This window comes from Macaca nemestrina, chromosome 3, assembly GCF_043159975.1.
Source record: "Macaca nemestrina isolate mMacNem1 chromosome 3, mMacNem.hap1, whole genome shotgun sequence".
In the NCBI taxonomy this organism is placed as follows: Eukaryota; Metazoa; Chordata; class Mammalia; order Primates; family Cercopithecidae; genus Macaca; species Macaca nemestrina.
The window spans coordinates 64,859,377-64,884,450 of record NC_092127.1 but is presented as its reverse complement, the minus strand read 5'-3'; the positions used below and the strand labels follow the sequence as shown (position 1 = coordinate 64,884,450).

The 25,074-nt window shown below is 35.0% G+C and overlaps 1 long non-coding RNA gene across 1 annotated transcript in view; it reads left to right on the top strand.

Annotated features, from left to right (window-relative positions):
* Window positions 1-223: 223 nt before the first annotated feature.
* Window positions 224-25,074, top strand: part of LOC105486115 (uncharacterized) — a 105,840-nt gene continuing 80,989 nt past the window's right edge. Inside the window, exon 1 of the long non-coding RNA XR_989987.2 lies at window positions 224-585. This is a non-coding gene — a long non-coding RNA (uncharacterized lncRNA). The remainder of the gene's footprint in view (window positions 586-25,074) is intronic.

The following is a 25,074-nucleotide window of genomic DNA, read 5'->3' as shown; positions in this document are numbered from 1 at the left end:
AACAGTGTTGAAAAAAAAGTAAGCCTGTGAGGTAAGCAGAATTCTAAATGACTCCCTAAGAGTCCCTCGTATCTACACAGCTTATACCTGTTTTTCAGTTAAACATTAACTAGATACTGCTGTGAATTGATTGTGTTGATGTAATTAATGTACCAAATCAGCTGACTTTAATATAGAGCAATTATCCATGTGAGTCTGAACTAATCACATGAGGTCTTTAAAAGCAGAGCTTTTAGTTGGTTGCAGCCAGAGAGACACACTTTAGGTGGCCTAGAGGAAAGCCAGTATCTATGTTCTCAATGGTGCGTGTGGGCCACATGGCGAGAAACTGAAGGAGACATCTAGAAGAAGAGTGGTCCTGGCCAACAGCTTAAAACAACAACAACAACAACAACAACAAAAGAAAATAAGTTGGGACCTCAGCCCTACAACCGCAAAGAACTAAATTCTGCCAAAACACACAGAGGACCTCAAGACTTTGATGAGAACCATAGCCCTATCAAAAACCTTGATTTCAGCTAGTGAGACCCTGCGTAGAAACTCCGGCCATGCTGCACCTGGATTCTAACCTACAGAAACTGTAAGGTAATACATATATGCTGTTTTAAATTAGTAAATTTGTGGTAATTTGTTGCACAGTATGCATTTAACAAGAATTAATATATAACACATTTGATTAAAATAGAATCAATTATTAGACACATTAAGAGAAGGAATAGTAGAATTCAACTGTCTAGACTTCTTAGAATCTGTGTCTAAAATATAGAGTTAATTTCTTCCACTTTCAGCTTTTCCCATGCACAGAGTAAGAAAAGCATACAACTTATTTAGAGAACATCAAGTGTGTATTATTAAATTGCTATATTGCTTATTTGAAAGTAGTTGTGAACAATACTGGAAACAAACAAAAAATAGTTTAATGTTATGTCCAGGAGGACTGTCAATGGAGTTTGCACATTACTCAGCACTAATGTAAGCCATTGAACATTTTTGAGTGGTTGAAGAGGCTGATTGGAATTACACAGAAGATAGATTGCCTTTCCATAGATTAGGAGTGGACCATGAGGCTGTTGTAATACACCATGTTAAATCATGTGCTATGAACCTTCATGAAGATATAGTAAAAGAGTAATGAGCAGATGTTAAAGCCGGAGAGTTTGAATTCTAAGGATTTGAGGTCAAATGGATATGTGCTTTTGCAATCTAAGATTATAGTTTTTAAGCCTGAGTGTGATTATGTTGATTGTAGTGCCATTAAGAAAAGTATGTAAGTCACAAAGTAACGAGTTTGAAGATGCTGTATTTAGTCTGGATAAATGAATGATTTCCCAGCATGTCATATTTTAAGTAATGAGATGGACAAGCGGTAGGAAGTGAGCAAAAATTCCCTGAAAAGGGGAGATTGTTGCAGAAATAGATTTGGGTTATCAGGATGTATTAGTCATGGCAGGTGTCCCCTTCAAGGGAAAGAGGATAGAAATAAAAGTAGAGAATATGAAAACACACAAGTGGCAAAATGTTACATTCAGAAGACAGTAAAAATTGAAAGTAAAAATTGAAAGTTAAGTTTAACAGTAAAAGTTGAAAAAGCTATACATTTTTTGAACAGCTATATTGAGAGATTTTTTTAAGGAAGTAATGACAAGTTATTCCAGTGGGTACAATGTGATGAGTAATGATAAAAGACCTTTGAATTTGGTTACTGAGATGTTGATGGTGAACTTCAAAAACAGTTTCAGTAAAATAACTTATTTCAGTAAAATAATAAGAAAACTGCACATAAACTTTGTATAATTGAAGTTAAAGGGAAAGGGAGAGATAAGATATCAGGGAGAGGGGTCATTTATTCATTTGTATTTCTGTTAATAAATTCCAAGGACAACGCTGGACATAAGTCTCAGATAAGAATAAGACCAATTTATATGTACATATATGATGCTATGTACAATTTACATGTACATATATGATGATTAAGTTGAACTTTCTGGTAAGCTGCCTGTCAGATTACAATTTAATGCATCTTATTCAGTATTATACATACATAAACGTACACAATATGCATAGGCATTTTATGTATCTACACATAACCTAATAAATTAATTTGGTTTTTGAAATATTCAACCAAATGATCTGTTTAATATTTTTCCTGAAGACTCACAATACTTTGCAAATCCCAGTTCATTAATCCTTGTTAGTACTTGAAAAAAAAAAAAAAGAATAATAATAATTTTATTCAGTATAGAAATGGGCTTAACCTCAGGCCTATTTCTTGAACTTTTATAAAAACCAGTAAATGAATATATATTTAAATTTCAGATATAATATTTCCACTGACATAGTTAAAATAATAAATATTTTGTTTTAAATTGAGGTTATGGCCAGCATAGATTTCTTTGCAAGGAAACTTAAATGGTTGATAGTAATTAGGGTAAACTCATAATGGTCTGAAGGACAGACACTTGTATTCAAGTTCTCTTTATTAATATATTCACATAAATCAAATTTCCATTTCCCCTAACAGAATAGGAGGCTTTTTTTTCTAATGCTTTGTCTGAAGAAAGACTATTCATAGTGTTAATGAGTGAAGACTGTACTCATTGAGGAATATCTATAGAGGAAGAACAGGAAGCATTCTTTTGCTAAATATAGCACAAAAACTGCATTCAGGAGACAAATCTTAGATTCATAATATAGTACATAAGAATGATGGCGGAAAGCTTGAGAGTCTGAAGAAAAATAGGCCACTGTGTGTGAAAGTTAATTCAAGGCTAAAACTGAGATTTTTAGAATTCTAAATTAATGATTTAAAAACATGCCTATAATCCTAAAACCTTACAATTCAGTATTGTTCTGCATTAACTCCTCTGAGGGAGACTTCTGTTAGCAATCAGGGTAGACTTCTGCAACTAACCTCAGAACTCATTCATTCACATTAGTCTCAGTAGTTCTCATCCCCAAGCATGACTAAGAAATAAGTGAAATTCTATACAGTGTGCCCCATTCCAATGTCCCAGACTCCTTTGGGCATCGCATCGATTAATGTTTGTTCTGAAGTTGATATATGTCTTATGATAGATAGTCAGACTGTTGGCAACACTTCACCCTCCACCCCCACAGATAGAAACTCTAGAATTTTCCTCACACTCTCTTTACTTCCCAAGATGGCCAAGATAACTTATGATAGCTATATCAGTGCTACTGTGTTCACTGGGAAAGTTCTAACTATATGAACTTTCAAAAGCAGTCCAGTTGTTTCCAAACTCAAGTATAAAGGTTTCTTTTAAGGTCTAAACCTTCAAATGTCCTCATATAAGAGTAGTAGTATTTTCAATACACATTTATAAGGAAATTCGTATGTTTATAATGGACTTAAGGATTCTGTATAAAAACTCATAATCCCTGTGGTTCAAAACCTCAAAGATAAGAAATCACCAATTTTAGTCTTATTTCTCATTTTTAAAAACTAAAGCCTAAAGAAGTTTAGTGACTTACCCAAGGTATAACATTTAAATGGGAGCAGCACTTGGGACTAGAACCCAAGCCTGCTGAATCCCAGAGAGAGTCAAGTACTGTAATGTCAAACTCACCGAAGACCACTAGGAATACATCTTCAGTCAGGATGATTTCTAGAGCGAAAGAATGTCCATCATTGGAACTGTGTGCTGTCATGGTAGGAGGCAGTAAGGAAAGTCTTAATACAAGATTTGGGGATATTCTCTGTGATTCTAAAACTTAAAGGAAATTGAGGCCATTCTGGATTGGGTGCCATCTGGAAGTGGGAACAGTATGGTAACTGAGTATTTTGGTAATTTTTATCTAGGAGGGATTACTGAAGTGGAGTGAGAAGGAAAGGAATATGTTTAGTTCGTCTTGTGGTGGCAGAGTCTCTATATTATCTTTGACCTGGTCACTGAGTGGCATTGTCTTTGTCTTGTTCCATCACAGTCAAGTGTGCTTTGTTTGATAATTGTTTATATTGTTTGTATCCTGTAACCTTGTTTACCGTCCGCTGGGAATTTCATGGCCTAGCTGTGGGCTACCAGAGTCATTTTTCATCTTCTTGATCACATATAGCGCCTACTATACTTACTGTGCACATTGATTCAGAAAGCAGCACTTGAACCAATAGATTGAAGTTGTAAAAAGAAACATTCCAGTTCAGTACAGGACACAATGTGACGTTTAAGGATAAAGTGAGTTGTCTCACAAACCTGTGTGTTTCCTGCTGCTGGAATGATCCACGAGTCAGGATCCTCTGGTAAGAGCATGATTGGAATAAATGTAGTTTGCATCTCTAAGATTTTACATTTTTCGGTCTGATACACAAAGTTTCTATAATCATAAAGGTTTGGAGTTCAGTTGGAAGAGACAGTCACAGCTGAAATAATTTTTTATCAGGTTATTATGGTCAAACATCAGCTTTTATTTCATATATCCTAGTAAATTATGTGCCTTCATAAAGGTTTATGTTGTAATTCAAATACTGAATTTTGTCTCCTATCTTACACTCTATATTTCATAAAAACACATTTGTATAAGCAACACATCTAAAATTAGAAGAATACATAGAATGTCAGCAGTCTTTTGCAAAATGATGAAATGTACATTCATTTAAAATTTCCTTAACTTTTTTGAACACTTTCAACTCTTCCCATTCTCCATGTGCTTAAGATACACCCCTTATATCTCAGCCTGCAGCCTGTTGGATTGCTATCCTTCCAACAATATACAACCTGAGAATTCAAATGTGCTTCCTGAATACAATGTCTGATTCTATCCTGTAGATAATGAGGTGAGGCCTGAAATGAAGGCCAAATATCATCTGCTTTATTGACATCTGGTGAAACCATGAAGGCTTCAAATAGCCTAATTGCAAGTTCTCTTCACCCTGTTCTTGTGGATAAGTTCCCCCTAGCCACACAACCCTCCTTAGCAAGAAATCAGGTGTGGTTCCTGCTTATCCTTGGGTTTCAGTTATCAGCAAACTCATAAAATTACTCAAACCAATCATGTCCTCCCATAGAAACCATGGGGCATCTCAACCTCTTGATTCTGCAAAGCCTGCTTCCCACAACCACTGGTTGTATACTCTATTCCCAAATGCAACCATTGTGTGTGTCCCTGTGTGGCAGGCAGTATTGTTCTTCCCAGGCTGTGGGTGTATGTGACTGCTAAACTGGTGTTGATCTCATCTGTCCAGTGTTACGTGTTACGTGTTGTGTGTTGGGCCATCCCCATAACTGTACGGCAGGAATCCCTCCCTCTCCAAAGGGTTGAAGAGAAGGTAATTGACGCATAGAACCCTCTATTTTCCTAAAGCGGTAATAAATACTTCTTATTATTTTTATTTTTTAACACTGTGTTCCATAGTACCAGTTATATTGTGATTTAAATTATAATTACTATTTCTCAAATATGATTCCTTATTGCCATGTGGACAGGAATTTGAGTCTTACTCAGCTTTGTATTTTCTCTATGGCCTAGTATGGCATTTTACAGATTATAATTTAGTTTATACTCTATTAGTACTTTTTGCCTTCTTTCTAAATTTAGGTCATCTTGTGTCTTTTTTAAATCATGAGAAACATTTTTATTTGTAATATTGAAACTGTTTTTGTTTTACTGTTAAAAGAAAAAAGTACATTAAAATGAAATATTTTACTGGATTGGCCCTGAAGCTGGCAATAAAGCTGTGACTGAGAGCCACTTCAGCAAATTTCATCAGTTCTGTATCTGGCTGGAGGGTGATGCTAAAGCTAGTTGTCCCATCGCTCAACCATCAGCCTTACTGGGCTGACACATTTCTTATTAATTTGCTCCTTTATTTCTGTACTACTGGACATCATGCACCACTGATAAAACCAAGAATATAACTGCTACATCATTGTTAGAAATTGAACCATTTTTATAGTTTAGGCCAGCTCCAAAAAGTGTTGAATTTTCGTTAGCTTTTGCTTTAATAAGAAAGTAATTGAGACATGCACACAACTAGAAGATGAGTTAGAATATCCAGTGAATAACAAGAGTGTACACTACACAAGATTATTTGAAACATGGTCCTATTTCTTTGTGTGCAATCTGTTTGAGAAATGTTACTGTATTATTTGACTCTCTTCCTATGTTTTATCATGTTCTAATTTAAACTTCACTTAAACTGGGTTAGTTCTAATTAATATTTGGGTCATCTTTTCATGTAGTAAAATTATTACTACTTGTCTCTTTATAAGCATACAGTATGGTACATCATACACAATTCTTGAGTGAATAGTAAAATAGATGAACTTTGGCTCTTATTGTTCATGACATAATCTATAATTCTGTTTTTAGCCACTTAGATGTATTGGTAAAAATATGTCCCAAAGCAGAAAAAGACATAAACTGATGCTTTTTATTTTTTCCTAAAAAGATAATATGATATTCACACTTTTAAAAATAGGTGGTTATCTTCAGTATGTACATGCATTCTTCAATATAATAAGTGTATAATAGTTCAATTTCTACTCATCTAAGAATTTTAAAGAATGTGGTAAGTTTCAATGACTATTGATTACTACTAGCACTTATTTCACTGGCCATACATTGCTTCTAGGTTTTAATGTGAAAACTATCTATAAAACATGAAGACATTTAATTTATTATAGATAGCTGAATATATTACCAACATTCAGTCAGTCTATGGCAATTCATAGTTATTTAAATATTCAGCAATCATATAGACTATTTATATTCTACTTAAGAGTCTGTGGTTTTTCTGCTTGATTTCGCATTTGATTAAATATTTTAAATGGATACTCATTGCTCATAGATGCTCCTTTCAGTGATGTCCCATATCAGTGGTAGACAAGTGTACTGGACCTCCCTATTGCCCAACTTAAGGGGGCATTATTCATATACAGTTTACTTGTTGGTACGTCCTGGAACATGACTTCCTGTAAGGATACCAGAGTTTCTGGTTTTAGTCAAGTTGAGGAGAGAAGACTAATACAGGTAACAAAAGCTAGACCCTTGCAGAAGGAGCAACACTAATGGGAGAACATTTCTCTAAAGAAATGGAGGTGAGATGTAGGAATGTATGGATAAATTGACTCTAGTGAAGGTGCACAGAAAATGTTTTGGAGAGACTGAGAACAAGGAAGAGAAGTTTAACTACATAAGCCTGGGTAACAGAAGCTTTGTAGGCTCTTGAGCAGAGAAATGATGAGAGGAAACTCAAGTTTCTGGAGATGATGATGGATTTTAGAGGGCAGGGGGAAGGTAATACTAATGTAGAAGTGAAGGCATTTAGGTCTATTGTGAGATAAGATTGAAGAACAAAGTTGTCTCTCAGCTGTCTAGTCGATTCTTTCCTAGAACTTCTGGCAAACTTCCAGTTTATTCTTAAATTTACTCCTTTCTGGTAGTCACATTTTCTTATCACACCTACTGAATTTTAAAGAAGTTGTATGATATTCTCTAAATATGTAATGCATTTGTCTTGATCTGCTTTGTGTTGCTCTAAAGGAGTACTTGACACTGGGTAATTTATAATGAAAAGAGATTTACTATTTCATAGTCCCGCAGGCTGTACAAGAAATGTGGCACCAGCATCTGGTTCTGTGGAGGGGGCTCATGGAAGAAGGGGAAGGGGAGCTGGTGTGTCACATGGTGAGAGAGACAGCAAGAGAGGGCAGAGAGTGCCAGACTCTTTATTAGTCACTTCCAGTAAAAACAGAGTGAGAACTCACTCATTACTGCAAGGAGAGCACCAAACCCTTCATGAGGGATCTGCCTCCATGACTGAAACACCTCCCACTAGGATCAAATTGCAACAAGAGGTTTGTAGGGGACAAATACCTGAGCTTGTATGTCTTGCCTCCTAAATAATATTGTTAGAAGACATCACTAATACTTATTAGCCATAATTATTATAACTAGAATGGTTTAAGTAAACACTTCATGAATTCTTACTGTATTTGAAAAGGTGTAAAGTAGATTTTTGGGGAGTTTGAAGAGTGCACTTGAGAATGGAAGGGATATGTGTGTATATATTTTTACATATATTTTACATATTAAGATATATACCAGAAAGAGTCTCAAATGCTTCTTTTAATTGACCTTCACGATAATTCTGTGAAACAATTCTTCTATAGCAGAGGAAACAGGCCTAGAGATTTTGACTAATAGGTTAAATGTGATGAAATCCAGAATGAACCCAAGCCAGGCTGACCCCATTATGTTCTCATCGGAGAGACTAACAGTGGATTTTACCGTCACCATATTATTATGTTAGTAGAATAAGGCAGTGTTGCCTGTTTTCCTAAAAGATATAATGATTTTCATGTTGACAACTAAAATGATTATTTAAATTACCTTTTCCTAGAATCATGAGAAAGTAAGATGTAGGGAAAAAAAGTTATAGACTTTATTTCACAGTTTAACTTAAGAAAAATTGTATACACATATGCCAAATACATAGCCAGACCATGAAAGACTTAAGGTTCTAGAAGTTAAAGTTGCTCAAAAATAAAAACCATGTAGATATTACATCATTATTTTGTTTACTTGAAATCCTGCAGTTATTGCAGAACTGTTTCTTAAATGCCTCCTAAGAGGACGACATTCACTATGTTCAATATGGGATTCAGAGCTTGACTCCAGTAATCCATTAAATTGAATTACAATGAATTAACTGTGGACATTTATCAGGAATGAATAGCTATAGGGTATTACCATATTTCACAAAAATATTATCTGTAATTATCTCCAAACTTACAGGCACATATTTTCCAAGTGTCAGTGAATACTTATTAGAGGTAAACTAGCTCTTTTCTTTTTTTGTTTGAAAATGATACACTGAACATTCTTTATTAAGAGCCCTACTTTTGTAGCTATTCCAGTTGACTTCTGAAATATTGAAGAAAAGTTTTGATAACATAATAGGGTAGCAGAAAGGAATTTACCAAAAATATAGATAATATATTCAGGAGATTTATATGTAATTTGTTACAGTATTTCCAAATAGAAGTGCTGGGAGAAAGAATTATAAGCAGCTCTACACTGCTATGAGGGCTTAGAGTTCACAAGTTCTGGATTCCATGTCTGATTCTAACACAGGATGTATATATATCCCCTGATAAAGCAATTAATCTATTCTGCATTAGCTCCCCTATTGTAAAATTAAACACTGACATATACTTACCATGTAAGGCTGTTTTAAAATCTGAGTCATTTAACTTAGTATTTAAACATTTATGAGGCTGGATGACATTTATGTAAAAGTTATTATCATTGCTATTTTCAGGTTATTTGGACTTGCCAAAAAAAAAAAAAAAAAAAAAAAAAAAAAAAAAAACAACTTGTCTGCTTGCTCTGTAATCTTGCGTATTCTTTAGCCTCACAAAAGAGGAGACAGTAAAATTAGGCATCTGGCATCACTGAGAAAAGCCTTCGATGCATTCCAGTTTTTTACTTCTTCTGCCAGCAGAGCCCTGTGTTTGTGTTACTCAAATTGGATGCAGGTGTGCATCCATCCACACTCTTACAACCACATAACAAATGGAGAAAATGGAACACAACACACTACTCAGAGTCTTTGGGAACCAAAAATGCTCAGTAATGAAGCTTACCTCCCTTCCTTATATGTGCATCCAGTCAGACTTCACAGCCAATGGGATTAAATCACAAAATCCTGGTTTTAAGAGCCAAGAAAGCTTAAATCCCTTATAGATACTCTATTTGGCCTCTTTTAAGTACATCTTATATCTTGCTTTTTACTTTTTTGGGGAAGGGAGATACACACAAATACCAGACCTATGCTATTACACTTTTGTTAACCAGAATAAGAGTCTATTTTTGACCACTATGATAAGCCAATTTCACTAAAGTGTAAAATATTTTATATCATGCATGACATAGGAACTGTCGACATTCTTATATTCTGCACTTGAGGTTCTTCTGAAAGTTCCCAATTTTCAGGGCAGATGAATTATGATCGTTCTAGTACTCTGAAAAGGCAATTGTGCAGAAACAAACCAAAAAACCTCTTGTTTTTATTCTTTTTCAGAGCTCATCACCTTTGTTGATAATTGCACTATTCACCTAACACTGGACACATCGTGCATTGTAAACTTTTTAATTCAATTTTCCATATGACACTGTTGCTTTTGGGTCATATGAAGGACGTGTCAAACGTTTCGAGTAGGAAGCTGTTGAACAGTTAGAATGAAATGTTGAGACTTACATTTCTGTTATTAGCCTATTAGTGAAATTTTTCAACCACTGTATTTGTCAATTGTATATTATAACTCTTCGTATTTATATTTTTCTTTTGCTTTTTGGTGTCCTATTTCAATTATGGATGATAGTTTTTTTAGAGTAACTCAGTAGTTAGTTACTTGATTAGCTAAATATTTTAAATTGTATACTTATATCTATGAGATTACTTACCAGCAAAGCTAAAGAGAAGAGAAATTGAAGTGATCATAGCGGAGACTGTAATTTTCAAAAATAGCTAAATATTATTAGAATGAAAAGATTATCTGTGTAACTTGTGAGCCATGCCCTCTAAAAAGCTTTGGGAATAATATAAAAGTTTATTCTCTGAAGTGTTTGTATGTATTTTCTGGTAAAGTAATAAATTATTCTTTCCAGGTGAATGTCTAGCTTTCTTATGGAACTGTAACCACATAGAAACCTTACTGCAATTATGCTTTTTTATTTTTCATTCAACCATTTATTTTGAAAATAATTTAATGTTCTGTTGAAATTAGGTATAAAATTAATCCATACTTAAAAATATATTCTTTTCAATTTTATTTAATTTTAATTTTAATTTTTTAATTTTAATTTCAATGGGTTTTTGGGAACAGGTGGTTTTGGTTACATGGATAAGTTATTTAGTGGTGATTTCTGAAATTTTGGTGTACCCACTACCCAAGCAGTGTACACTGTACCCAATATGTAGTCTTTTATTCTTCATCCCCTCTCACTTTTCTTGAGTCTCCAAAGTCCATTATATCATTCTTATGCTTTTGTGTCCTCATAGCTTAGCTTCCACTTATAAGTAAGAACATACAATATTTGGTTTTCCATTCCTGAGTTACTTCACTTAGAATAATGATCTCTAACTCCATTCAAGTTGCTTCAAAGGCCATTATTTTGTTCCGTTTTATGGCTGAGTAATATTCCATGGTGTATATCTACCACATTTTCTTTATTTACTTGTGGGTTGATGGGCATTTAGGTTGGTTCCATACTTTTATAATTGCAAATTGTCCTGCTATAAACATGCATGTACATGTGTCTTTTTTATATGACTTCTTTTCCTTTGTCTAGATACCCAGTAGTGGGATTGATGGATCAAATGATAGTTCTACTTTTAGTTCTTTAAGGAATCTCCACACTGTTTTCCATAGTGGTTGTACTAGTTTACATTCCCACCAGCAGTGTAAAAGTGTTCCCTTTTCACCACATAGACACCAATATTTATTATTTCTTGATTTTTAAATTATGACCATTCTTGCAGGAATAAGGTACTATTTCAGTGTAGTTTTTATTTGCATTTCCCTGATAATTAGTGACGTTTAGCATGTTTCATGTTTGTTGGCTGTTTGTATGTCTTTTGAGAATTGTCTATTCACTTTCTTTGTCCACTTTTTGATAAGATTATTTGTTTTTTTCTTGCTGATTTGAGTTCCTTGTAGATTCTGGATATTAGTCCTTTGTTGGATATGTAGTTTCCAAATATTTTCTTCTGGGTTGTCTGTTTACTCTGATAATTACTTTATTATTATTATTATTTTGAGACAGAGTCTCACTTCTTCACCCAGGCCAGAGTGCAATGGTGTGATCTCGACTCACTGCAACCTCCACCTCCCAGGTTCAAGTGATTCTCCTGCCTCAGCCTCCCCAGTAGCTGGGATTACCGGCATGTGCTATCATGCCCAAGATAATTTTTGTATTTTTAGTAGAGACAGGGCTTCACCATGTTGCCCAGGCTGATCTTGAAATCCTGACCTCAAGTGGTCAATCTCCTGACCTCAAGTGACCTCAATCCTCCTGCCTTGGCCTCCCAAAGTGCTGGGATTACAGGTGTGAGCCAAAGTACCCAGACTGATAATTACTTATTTTGCTGTGCAGAAGCTTTTTAGTTTAATTAAGTCCCATCTATTTATCTTTGTTTATGTTTCATTTGCTTTTGGGTTCTTGGTCATGAATTCTTTGCCTAAGCCAATGTCTAGAATAGTTTTTCCAATATTATCTTCTAGAATTTTTGTGGATTCACAAAATTTCTAATTCACAGACTTAGGTTTAAGTCTTTGATCCATCTTGAGTTGATTTTTGTATAATATAAGAAGTGAGGATCTAGTTTTATTCTTCTACATGTCACTTGCCAATTATCCCATCACCATTTGTTGAAGAGGATGTCCTTTCCCCACTTTATGTTTTTGTCGGCTTTGTCTAGAATTAGTTGGCTGTAGTACTTGGCTTTAGTTCTGGGTTCTCTATTTTGTTCCATTGTTCTACATGCTTATTTTTATACCAGTGCCATGCTGTTTTGGCAAATATAGCCTTGTAGTATAGTTTGAAGTTTGGTAATGTGATACCTCCAGATTTGTTATTTTTGCTTACTCTTCTAGACATTGGCTTAGGCAAAGAATTCATGACCAAGAGCCCAAAAACAAATGCAGCAAAAGCACGTATAAATAGGTGGGACTTAATTAAACTAAAAATCTTCTGCATAGCAAAATAATAATAATTATTATTATTATTAGAGTAAACAGACAACCCCCAGAGTGGGAGAAAATATTGCAAACTATGCATCCAACAAAGTACTAATATCAAGAATATAGAGGTAACTCAAATCAGAAAAAAAAAAAAATGCTTTAGCTAAGAGGGCTCTTTTGGTTCCACATGAATTGTAGGATTGTTTCTTCTAGTTCTGTGAAGAATGATGATGGTATTTTTGTGGGAATTTCGTTGAATCTATACATTGCATTTGGCACTGGTAATCTTAACAATATTGATTCAACCCCTTCATGAGCACTGGACGTTTTTCCATTTGTTTGTGTCATGTATGATTTTTTTTCAGCAGTGTTTTGTAGTTTTCCTTGTAGAGATCTTTCACCTCCTTGGTTAAGTATATTCCTAAGAATTTTATATATTTTTTTGTAGCTGTTGTAAGTGGGATTGTGTTCTTGATTTAAGTCTCAGCTTGGTCACTGTTGGTATATAGTGGTGCTACTGGTTTGTCTACATTGATTTTTGTCTCTTGAAACTGTACTGAATTCATTTATCAGATCTAGGAGCTTTGTAGATGAGTCTTTAGGGTTTTCTAGGTTTATGATAATATTATTGGTGAACAGTGACAATTTGACTCCTTCTTTTCCAAATTGGATGCCCTTTATTTCTTCCTCTTGTCTGATTGTTCTGGCTAAGACTTCCAGTACAACTTTCCCCATTCAGTGTGATGTTGGCTGTGGGTTTGTCATAGATGGCTTTTATTATTTTGAGATGTGTCCTTCTAAGCCAATTTTGTTGAGGGTTTTTATAAAGGGATGTTGGATTTTGTCAAATGCTTTTTTAAAATCTGTTGGGATAATCACATGATTTTTGTTTCTAATTATGTTTATGTGATGTATTACATTTATTGACTTGCATATGTTAAATCATGCCTGCATCTCTGGTATGAAACCCACTTGATCATGAAGAATTATCTTTGATATGCTGTTGGATTTGGTTAACTAGTGTATTGTTGAGGATTTTTACATCTATGTTCATCAGGGATATTGGTCTGTAGTTTTCTTTTTTTATGTCCTTTCCTTGTTTTGGTATTCAGTGATACTGGATTTATGGAAAGATTTAGGGAGGATTCCCTTTTGCTGTATCTTTTGGAATAGTTTTCATAGGATTGATACCAGTTCTTTGAATGTCTGATACAATTCAGCTGTGAATCCATCTGGTCCTAAACTTTTTTGTTGGCAATTTTTAAATTATTGATTCAATCTTGCTGCTTGTTATTGGTCTATTCAGAGTTTCTATCTCTTCCTGATTGAATCTAGGAGGATTGTATATTTCCAAGAATTTATCCATTTTTTCTAGCTTATCTAGTATTTGTGCACAAAGGTATTCATCGTAGCCTTGAATGATCTTTTGTATTTCTGTGGTATCAGTTGTAAAAAATCCCCCATTTCATTTCTAATTGAGTTTATTTGATTCTTTGCTCTTCTTTTCTTTGTTAATCTCACTAATGGTCTATAAATTTTATCTTTTCAAAGGACTAGCTTTTTTTTTTGCTTATCTTTTGTGTTGTCGTTGTTTCAGTTTCATTTAGTTCTGCTCTAATCTCATTTCTTTTCTCTGGGTTTGGGTTTGGTTTGTCCTTGTTTCTCAGTTCCTTGAAATGTGACATTAGGTTGTCTATTTGTGCTCTTTCAGAATTTTTGATGTAGGCATTTAATGCTGTGAACTTTCCTGTTAGCATCACTTTTGCTGTATCCCAGAGGTTTTGATAAGTTGTATCACTAATTTCATTTATTTCAAAGAATTCTTAAATTTCCATCTTGATTTCATTGTTAGCTCAAAGATTATTCAGGAGCAGATTATTTAATTTCCATGTATTTGTATAGTTTTTAAGAACTCCTTTTGGAGTTAATTTCCAGGTTTATTCCACTGTGATCTGAGAAGATACTTGATATGATTTTGATTTTTCTTAAATTTATTGAGGCTTGTTTTATGGCCTATCATGTAGACTATCTTGGAGAATGTTTCATGCACTGATTAGAAGAATAGATATTTTGCAGTTGTTGCATAGAATATTCTGTAAAGATCTAAGTCCTTTTGTTCTAGGGTATGGTTTAAGTCCATTCTTAATTGACTTTTTGTCTTTGATACCTGTCTAGTGCTGTCAGTGGAGTATTGAAGTCCCCCACTATTATGGTGTTGCTGTCTGTTGCATTTCTTAGGTCTAGTAGTAGTTTTATAAATTTAGGAGCTCCAGTGTTAGATGCATATATATTAAAGGTTGTAATATCCTCCTATTGGACTAATCATTTTACTACATAATGTCTTTTCCTTTTTTACTGTTCTCACTTTAACATATCTTTTGTCTGATATAAGAATAGCTACTCCTGGCCAGGCACGGTGGCTCACACCTGTAATCCCAGCACTTTGGGAGGCTGAGGCAGATGGATCATGAGGTCAGGAGATCAAGACCATCCTGGCTAAAATGGTGAAACCCCGTCTCTACTAAAAATACAAAAAATATTAGCCAGGCGTGGTGGCAGGCACCTGTAGTCCCAGCTACTTGGGAGGTTGAGGCAGGAGAATGGTGTGAACACGGGAGGCAGAGCTTGCAGTGAGTTGAGATCATGCCACTGTGCTCCAGCCTGGGCAACAGACTGAGACTCCCTCTCAAAAAAAAAAAAAAAAAAAAAAGAATAGCTACTCCTGCTCACTTAATGGTTTTCATTTGTGTGAAATATCTTTTCCTGCTGCTCCTTTACCTTATGTTTATGTGAGTCCTGTGTGTTAGGTGAGTCTCTTGAAGATAGCAGACACGTGGTTGGTGGAATTTTATCCATTCTGCCATCCTATATCTTTTAAGTAGAGTGTTTAGGCCATTTATATTCAATGTTAGTATTAAGATGTGAGGTGGTAGTTCTATTTATCACATTAGTTGTTGCCTAAATACTTTTTTTTTTCCCACTGTGCATTGTTTTTTAGGCCCTGTGAGATTCATGCTTTAAGGAGATCCTATTTTGGTCTTATTCTTGATGACAACTAGAAGGATCTCTCTCCACAAGTGTTTTGGTACCAAATTAATTTGTCATTACAAGGTTCAGTTCAACAATTGGTTGTCATTTGCACTGTACTCTATATTAACTGTACATCTGTTTGTAAAGATGCTAGTATTAGTTTTCTTATCATTGATAGTAGGAGAAACAAGATAAAACCAACATTAATCCAGTAGGCCAATGATTTAGATCTGGGGCTAATAAATTCCAGTTAGTAATGAATTCCAATAGCAAAGGATTGAAAATTTGATTCACAATCTCTCATAATTTAAAATGTAAACCCTTAACTTAAATCTTGAAGAGGCTGAATAAATACAACCAGTCTAGTGAGGACTCAGAGTTAATGAATGTCAGTAAATCCTCATTTAATGTTGTCAACAGGTTGCAAACTGACTTTAAGTGAAACAACATACAAAGAAACCAATTTTATCATAGGCTAATTGATATAAACAAGAGTTTAGTAACTACGTGGTGCTTCTGGTCACAAAAACATGACCAAACATCTAAATAAAGAACAAATGTGCCAGGTGCAGTGACTTACACCTGCAATCCAGTACTTTGGGATGCCAAGGCAGGTGGATCATTTGAGGCCAGGAGTTTGAAACCAGCCTGACCACCAATGTGAAACCCTGTCTCTACTAAAAATACAAAAATAGTTAGGCATGGTGGCACATACCTGTAATCCCAGTTCCAGCTAAGCCTTGCCTGGGCTTCTGACCTGTGGAAACTGTTAGATAATACATGTTTGTCGTTTTCAGCTGCCCAATTTGTGGTAACTGGTTATGCAACAATATAAAACTAAGGCTAGGAGCGGTGGCTCAGACCTATAATCCTAGCACTTTGGGAGGCTGAGGAGGGCGGATCTCCTGAGGTCAGGAGTTTGAGACCAGCCTGGCTAATATGGTAAAACCCCATCTCTGCTAAAAATACAAATTAGCTGAGTGTGGTGGCACGTACCTGTAATCCCAGCTACACAGGAAGCTGAGGCTGGAGAATCACCGGAACCTGGGAGGCAGAGGCTACAGTGAGCCGAGACTGCGTCACTGCACTCCAGCCTGGGTGACAGAGTGAGACTTCGTATCAAAAAAAAAAAAAAAAAAATTAAGACAAACTCTTTCCCACCTAAAGTTTATCATTTTCCATGTTTTCTTTTACGTTAATGAATATATTTTCTTTGTAAAATTTCTAATTTTATTTCAGTATTACTGTTAATTTTTTAGATACTATTTCATTTTCATTAATGAGGATACTAACAATATACATACCTTAAAATCTGTATCAAGAGTTTTGTTAATGTAGTTATATCTAGAATTGAATCTTCAGGGGGTATTTTTTAATATTAGATTTCATGTGCTTTGGAATTTTGGTTAGCATGCTTATTACATGTGTGGAGTTTGTTCTTGCTCTTTTTAATTTTTCTGCTTGCTCATGAGTTTGGCTTTGGTTGTCTCTACCCGTAACTCCAAAACCAAGTCTTATTATGGCAGTACTAGGAGTTCTGCCCTAGATGATTTCAGAATAATCATAGATTTTATTACCAAGTCAATAAGTGGCTTGGCTCACTTTCTAGTGGAAGAGCTTTGTTTGTAAGCTTCCACCTTCTTAGGCATGCTACTTTTTCTTAAAGACAACAAAACAATCCCATAGCTACTTCTGGGATTTTTTTATAAAAAGCAAATTGCACCCTGATCTCTAGCTTTAAGCAGTGAGTGGAGTCCAGCCCCTGCCTGTGTGAGGCAGCTTTTAGTCCACTTTACCCCAATGAAGCCAAATACCTGGTGCCTCTGCCCGCTTCTCTCAACCAACACAGGACTCCTGTCATGTTTACTAATTTACATTTCTGTTTTTCTGATCTACAAAAAAATTTATCTTGTTTTCATTATGACTTTTTAGCCTTTGTATTAGTTTGCTATGGCTGCCATAACAAATACCACAAACTGGGTGGCCTAAACCAGGAGTCCCCAACCCCTGGGCCATGAATTAATACCAGTCCCTGGCCTGTTAGGAACCGGGCTGCATAGCAGGAGGTGAGAGGTAGGCAAGCAAGCATCACCGCCTGAGCTCCGCCTCCTGTCAGATCATAAGAACGCAAACCCTATTGTGAACTGCATATGTGAGGAATCTAGGTTGCATGCTCCTTATGAGAATCTAAGGTCTGATGATCTCAGGACGAACAGTTTCACCCTGAACCTGAAACTATCTGCCTCCCCACCCACTGCCAGTCTGTGCAAAAATGGTCTTTCCACACATCAATCCCTGGTGCCAAAAAGGTTGGTGACCACTGGCCTAAACAATGGAAACTCATCTGCTCATGATCTGAGGACCAGAAGTCCAAGATTAAGGTGTGTGTAGGGTTGGTCTCCTCTAGGGCCTTTTCTCCTTGGCTTGCAGATGGACCTCTCCACCGTGTTTTCACATCACCTTCCATCTCTGCCTGTGTCATTTTTCTTATAAGAACATTGATCATATTGGATTAGGGTTCACACTAATAACCTCATCTAAGTTATTTCTTTGAAGGCCCTATCTCCAAATACAGCCATGTTTGAAGTAATGGGGGCTTCACCATATGAATTTTGGAGGTCATAGTTTAGCCTACAATAGTCTTTTTATTTGGAAATGATCCAGCATTGTTAGAATATTGAAAGCACTGTGGTGGGGATGGGAAATGGGACATTTTCTTCACTTATTGCAGGTATAGCTCTATATTCGTAGTGAACTGAAAATTCATTTCTTTTGAGATCTATTTTTATTCCTTTCCTTAACTTAAAACACATAATATGTATGTTTATTTTTGTACTTCTGATTAGTAGGTTAATATCTAAATTCATTCTTCTAATTGTACAAGCTTGTTGTATACTTGTACAAGATTTGGAATGGTAAAAACTGATCATATATTGCGTAAGATATAATAATCTCATATTGTGCCACGTGGCCTCTGTTAGGACTAAGAGCAAGACATTGACTGCAGTCTGACCTCCTCACTTACTCTGAAGCTGGATGGAGCTAAGAGACTGCTTTGGGTCACCTCCATTCTAGTTTGCTGCATTGTTCGAAAAACTTTGAGCTTCTTATTCTAGTTTAATAAAAACACAATTGCAAAATTAACTAAAATGTGGTTTCCTAACTTCTACCTTCAGCTATTCCTGGGTGATCAGAGCAAATTATTTATGCAGTGCTTCCTCTGATTATGACAATGAAAGTGAGAAGTGCATTTAATTAGAAGGCCTCTGAATTTTTATAAATCACCGTCTTTTCACATTTCTCCATTAGTTTTGCAGAAGAAGCATCCTATACACTCCCAGCATTTGTCTGGTGTTCTTCACAAGATGTTAGGTGCATTGCTAGTGCTGTCTCCTCTACCCGAAGGTGCAGAGGGAGCTGAGACTTGCAGAAGCTGTACCAAAGACTGGGAAAGGCAATCAAGTACTGAGAAGCTCTTCCCTCTCTTACCCTTTCCAGTGGTGAGCAGATTACTGTTTACCAAACTGACTTTTTAAAAAAGTGTATTTACTCACATCTCTATCAGGATAAATCAGTGGTGTCTTACAATTACCATTGGCAGTTGTGTTGCAGTTGACATCATAACAAATGTCTGCTTCTCATCTTCCACTTTTCTGAGTTACCTTTTCCTTTAATAGCTAAAGAAAATGGCTCCAACTCCCATTTGTCACACTGTGTGGAAACAAGTTACAAATCGTTTTCCTTCCAGATGAAGGGACATAGATTATCTAGAGGGTATACATTGTTTAAATCATGCTTTTACAACTTCTCTGTCATCTAGTCCAAATGTTTCTTATGACTTTAGAGATGATTTTTTGAAAGATCTTTTTAACATTTCCTACATAGAAAAAAAATACTGCTAAAATAAAGTTAATGTTTAAAGTAGGCTTTCAGTAAAGATTTGAGGTAAAATAAATCAATTAAAACAACTGACATAAAAAGTAACACAGTATAAATCCTCCGATCTTTTTCCTTACAGAATTTCTAATGCATTGTGTACTTCCACAGGCTTTAGCTGGGATTCTTTATTTTTCCTATCCTTTATGCTAGGACTTGGTCTCTTCTCTAGGTACTAGCAGACAGCTCCAAAGTTCTTGTTATTTGTTCTCCAGGGAGATTTAATTTAAAAATCGCTATCTAAATAGCACCTATTTGACCATATCTAATAGGAGGAAGTCCTTGCCTTTCTCCTCTTATTCCAAGACCAAGACATTCACTTGCTAAAAGAATCATCTCTGCTGGAGACAAATTCTTGCCACTCTTAGAAAGCATGTGAAACTCAAACTGTTTTTTTTTTTTTAATATACCAAATTATGTTCCCTTACATTTATTTCTATAGACAGAACTGCCTATAGAATTACCTCTTGGATGCCCTGTCATTAGTTATCTCAAACTGCAATGTTTACAACTCAGATTCAAAATGTTCAACTGAACTTATCACGAAGACCTTCAAAACCTGTTACTCTTCTAGAATTTCATCTCAGTGATAAGCACTCATCTAGTTGTCCAGAACTGTTATCTTAGATTTCCTCTTAGATTTCTCCCTCTTATTCAATCCCCAAATTCAATTACTGTATCCATTCTACATGCTAGAAATTTCCAGAATCTGGCAAACTTTTTCCAAGTCCCCTGTCTTAGTGTAGGTTAATACCAACTACACATCTTGACTCCATCTTTCCATTATTTTTTTCACCTCAAGTAAGTGAGGGTCTGATGGGTAGAGTTGAAGGTAGCTCCATGCCTGCCACCTCCTGGTGTTGATGTCTACATAATCCTGTCCTCTTGAGTGTAGGTGGGAATCCGTGATTTGCTTCTATTGATAACTAATAGAATGACAAATAAGGGATTTTACTCGTGTAGTTATGTCATATACAACCATATTCCAAATATACACTCTATCCATTTCTGACTTTGAAGAAATAACCTGCCATGTATCCTACAGACTCAAGGAAAATAATTCTGGTAGCAATCTGGGGAAGCCTGGAAGAGGATCTTTCCTTAGCTGAGCCTCTGATGAGAACCAAATCTTAGTAGACACCTTGACTGAGGACTTGTGAAATCAAAAGTAGAGGACCCAGCTAAGCCATATCATGACTTCTGAGCCACAGAACTGTGAGGTAATGTGTTGTTTTAAACCACTAAGTTTGTGGTAATTTGCTACATAGCAATAGACAGCATACAGATTCCTTGCGTAAAATGTGATCATGGTACTAAGCAAAAAATACATTTAAAAAAAAGCCTATTAATGTCTGCTATGGCTTGAATGGGTCCCCCAAAGTTCATGTGTTAGAAATTTGATCCACAATGTGGGGATTTGGTAGGGCTGTTTGGGTTTGAGGCCACCTGCCTCATAAATGGATTAATGCTGTTTTTGCAGGAGTGAGTTTGTTGTCATTGCAGGAGTGAGTTAGGCCCTCTCTTATTCTCTCTTGTCCCTGTGATGCCTTTTGCCATGTTATGATGCAGCAAAAAGACCCTCCTAAGATGCTGCTGCCTTGATCTTAAACTTCCCATTCTCTCCCTTTCTGCTCCAGATATTTGTACATATTCTTTACACTTTATATTCTCCTCTGGCTGCTTGTGTCCTGCCAACATCCTCTCCTCTTTTAATGAATTCTTACTCATAAATTAAGTTCTAGTTTAGATCTGACTATTTCTAGGAAGCTTTCCCTGACCCAAGCAGTTGGGTTAGGTACCCTATTATTTTTTTTCTCTCATATTTCATTATAATTGCTTGTTTGTCCATTCTTCTCAGTAGGTCAATGAACCACAAGGGGAAAGATCATATCTTTCTTGCTGATAAGTATGTCATCAGTGTCTGACCCTGAGTTAGGGCTCATTAATTATCTGTTTTATGAATAAATGAATGGTTTATGATAGAGACTAAATTTGACACTTTTAGTGTCGAGAACTAGAACCACAGGACACTGTCCTGCTAGGGAATCACAGGAGTATTCACATTATGCAGCCCCAAGGTGACTCCTAAGACTTAGGGTGCTTTTCCCATTCTCTTTCTGTCCTTACAACCTCAACTAGCTCTTGTCCTTCCCCTATAAAGATTCATGTATCCACTTTATATTTTGGTATTCTCACCACGAAGATAGTATTTGTTTCTCCCACAAATAAATTATCCACAAAGTCATGTTTATAATTCTTTACTTTTAGGAAGGCCATAGTAACAGAAGTTGTCCATAGTACAGAAATGGAGGAGTTAAAAACAAAATTACATTTACACAGTTCATACAGTCATGGTCCAAGATCAAAATTTACTGAGTCCTTTTTGAAAAAGTAACTGGAAGTTCCCTTTAGACTTCTAAATTGCATCTATTTTCAAGGATAATACTCAATAAAATATTCATCCTTAAGTTCTGACTTAGCAGTAAATATATACGTATTTCTTTCTTTTCTTCTCCGAATGAGAAACCAAAGTGGAGCAATAAGTATCTTTTTTGTCTTACTAATCTGCATTTCAGAAGATTTCCATTTTTATCAAGATTTTTACCCAGAACACATCTCTTGTATCATTTCTCTTGGACATTCCCTGGAATTACTGCTAAAATTTATTAATAGCCTATCTAATCAGGGTGTATCTAGAATACTTTGAATAAACTTACTGTGGTTGTAATATGTTGATATTGTGATGATAAAATAAGAAATACTGAAATTAGCATAATTAGGGATTCATGAAAATCTTAAGTCAAACTTATGATTTTTCCCCTAGTGGTTAGATATTAAATAACTGTTGAAATAATAAAGTGGTTAGTTCACATTAGAAAAGAACATGCTCTTTTATAAAGTATGTAGGAAAATGACGTTTATGTTATTTGTACAGAATAAACTATTCACCATTAACTAACTACAATGCTGTAACAAATCAGTCAGGTCTGGGAAATAAATGTTAAGCCAGAAATAAATAGAAACCTCATATAACTAATCATCTTTCTTACACGTTATTTGTATTTGAGAAATAAAAATTATCTTAATTTTCTAAAGTGTCAAATGTTTTAAGTGGCAAAATAACTAAAAATGATATCCTGCTTTCATAGATATCATTGCTTTATTTGATAACATTCTTGAACATCTTCTTTTTGATAATTATCAATATCTGATAGCCTAGCTGGTAGGATGTTGTCTCCTTTTTCCCTGCTTCAATGATTAAATGTAGAGATACATATTTCAGTTTGCTTTTAATAATGAAGGGCCTTCTGTGGCATAATTTATCTCATATATACAAAAGAGTTTTGGCCAGACCGTGAGGATTAAATTTTTAAATAACAAAGGGATCAGAGTGAGTACCTCTGGTCTTCAGCTTTGAAAACAAATCATGTGAGTCAGACTACTTAAACCACATGCTGGTAATACATGTTAAATAGCTTATTGATTTATTTTCAACATTACTATTTTCCCCAGAGGATTCAAACACCCTTAAATGTGACTTATAGGAAATGTGCTCACAATTGATTACTATTATCATCCACTATGCAGAATACTTGAAAGTTCATTGTTTATCAAAGAAAACAAAACAAACCTTACCAGAGTAAAATCTATTTTTAGATTGTTGCAATTGAGTTTTAAAGGTCACCTTCAAATAATACATTAATACATTATTTGTATTTACAGTAGCCTTCTGTGGGGATATGTTCAAACACATTGCTGTCAATCAAAATGTTTTCTGTTCATGTTTTTCACCCATAAATTTAGGCCTTTTTCATTGTAAGTGCTTACTGTGCACTGTGGCTGTTAACTTTTGCAGTTTAAGGTGCACAGCAAAACTAACACAAGCTCATTTTTTCCTCTTTACAATTTCACAATACATAAATTTAAAAAGCGCATGCTGATGACCTAATCCATGATTTCTTGAGGCTTAAGTCAAAAGGAATCCATGCTTTTTCATTGTGTTTTTATCTAATCATACTTAAGCATAACCATAGAAATATTAATAAGAAATGCATTAATCTGTGGACTGACTGGAAACTTAGAAGTCCGGAATTTGGAACTCAAACTTAATTTTGAATTCAAATTCCACATCTTTCACTGATTCAGTCTGACACAGTAGCCCCATAGCCTCAACTTGGTTATTGTGGCCAAACCAAAATGTATGCCAACTGAATGTTTATTTGAAGCCTGTTTACTTTAGTGGTTCCTCTAATAATCTTTCTGAGTTAAAGAAGGATGCCCTAAATATCTACAATGCTGATTCCCTTGTAAAGCTGGATAACAAATATCAGAATGAAGCAGAATCTCAACAAAGTTCTTTACCTTTACTTCTTGGATTAAAAATTTCATTGTCAAAGCACAAATATGGCATGGTTTCCTTCTTCCTTTTTCCACATCGAAATTTTCTACATTGTCTCAGAAAAACAAAAAATAATATTGGAACATCACGTAAACTGGCTTGTTAAATTTAAAGGGATGTGCAGATAAAAAATGATCCATCAAGCGTAAATGTTCACCGTATGGTCTGCCTGTGTATTTTAAAACAATTTGATGTGTAACTGCCATTCTATAGTAAATTCTAAATAATTAGGAAGTATTCATAACAATGTAAAGCTTCTACTCAGTTTATGCTAAAATTGTGGAGATGGATATGGTACTTGTACATATATACCTATCCCAGCCAAGATTTTTCAGATTGTAGAAAATACAATTTATTTAGAATTCTATTTTTCAACTGAGATTTTACATTCATTCTATCTTTTCAGCAGTCTATTGTAAATTGTTTTATGCTACTTAACATTAATTTGTCATGGTCTAGTTGGATACATAAAAGCAAAGATTATGCTTCTTTAAACACTAAATTGGGAAACTCTGACAGCGTCCTCTACTTTTGTCCCATCCTGACTTCTCCCCAAAATATCTATTTGGCTTTAGAATTTATGTGCCTCTCAGATATGGAAATAACTTAATTGGCATGACAAATAAGCATTAAGCTACTTTCTTATTACCTAGTGAATAACTCACTTCAACTGAGTGGAAATTAATTGACTTTAGGATCCATGGATCCTTGATTATAATATGCAACCTAATTAGCATTAGTAGTATTTTATAGAGAGCTAGAAATATGCATGTTTGCTAAATAGTATATTCATTCTTGACAAGTTCTTCTCATGTGAAAGCAACACAATTGAGAAGATATTTCATCCAATCAGGAAATAGAATTTTCTGGAAAAATATATTATGAATCATTTTTACCTGAAATGTTTTATTGTAAGAATTCAGGTTTCAACTTAAGTAAAAATATTGAATGCTACCCCTGTCATCTCTTTTTTCCTTTTTTTTTTTTTTTTTTTGAGATGGAGTT